The 531-nt window shown below is 32.6% G+C and overlaps 1 long non-coding RNA gene across 1 annotated transcript; it reads left to right on the forward strand.

Annotated features, from left to right (window-relative positions):
- Positions 1-6: 6 nt before the first annotated feature.
- LOC113465182 (uncharacterized) lies at positions 7-530 on the forward strand. Its single transcript, XR_003390025.1, has 3 exons — positions 7-112; positions 186-363; positions 441-530. It is a non-coding gene; the product is annotated as an uncharacterized LOC113465182 (long non-coding RNA).
- Position 531: the final 1 nt, after the last annotated feature.

The raw sequence follows: 531 nt of genomic DNA on the forward strand, positions 1-531 counted from the left end.
GTTAGGGGCTAAAACACATAAAAAAGGGAAAGGAATCGTACACAGCTGCAAAACAGACACGAAAACATGAGAATGACCTAACCAAAGCAATGGCGCAGCCACCACCCCCCAGGTAATAGAATGAATAAACACTGAAAAACATTATCATTAATTTATTATTGACTAATATTACGATCTTACTCTAGGAAATAATATAACAGTATAGAACAGAGAAGGACTTCTAAAAAACAAACAGAGGAAACAGAAAACGAAGGAATAAAACAATAAAAATAACGAAAATTGACCCTGTTAATGTAACAAAAGTCCAAAAAAATCAAAATATACGAAGAAACAAAAAGAAAAAGAAAAATAAAAAGACTAGAGGTGAGTGGGAATAAAATATGAAAAAAATGATCCGAAAACAGATACACGAGAGATATAAAAATCACGAAATTTTCCAGAGGAAACCGTAGAAATGATGAAGGCTAGAAACTCATAAAAAAGGGGAGAAGGAAACATGCACAACTACAAAACAGACACGAAAATACAAAG

Source organism: Ceratina calcarata, unplaced genomic scaffold, assembly GCF_001652005.2.
Source record: "Ceratina calcarata isolate Rehan_Ccalc_2016 unplaced genomic scaffold, ASM165200v1 scaffold9896, whole genome shotgun sequence".
Classification (NCBI taxonomy): domain Eukaryota; kingdom Metazoa; phylum Arthropoda; class Insecta; order Hymenoptera; family Apidae; genus Ceratina; species Ceratina calcarata.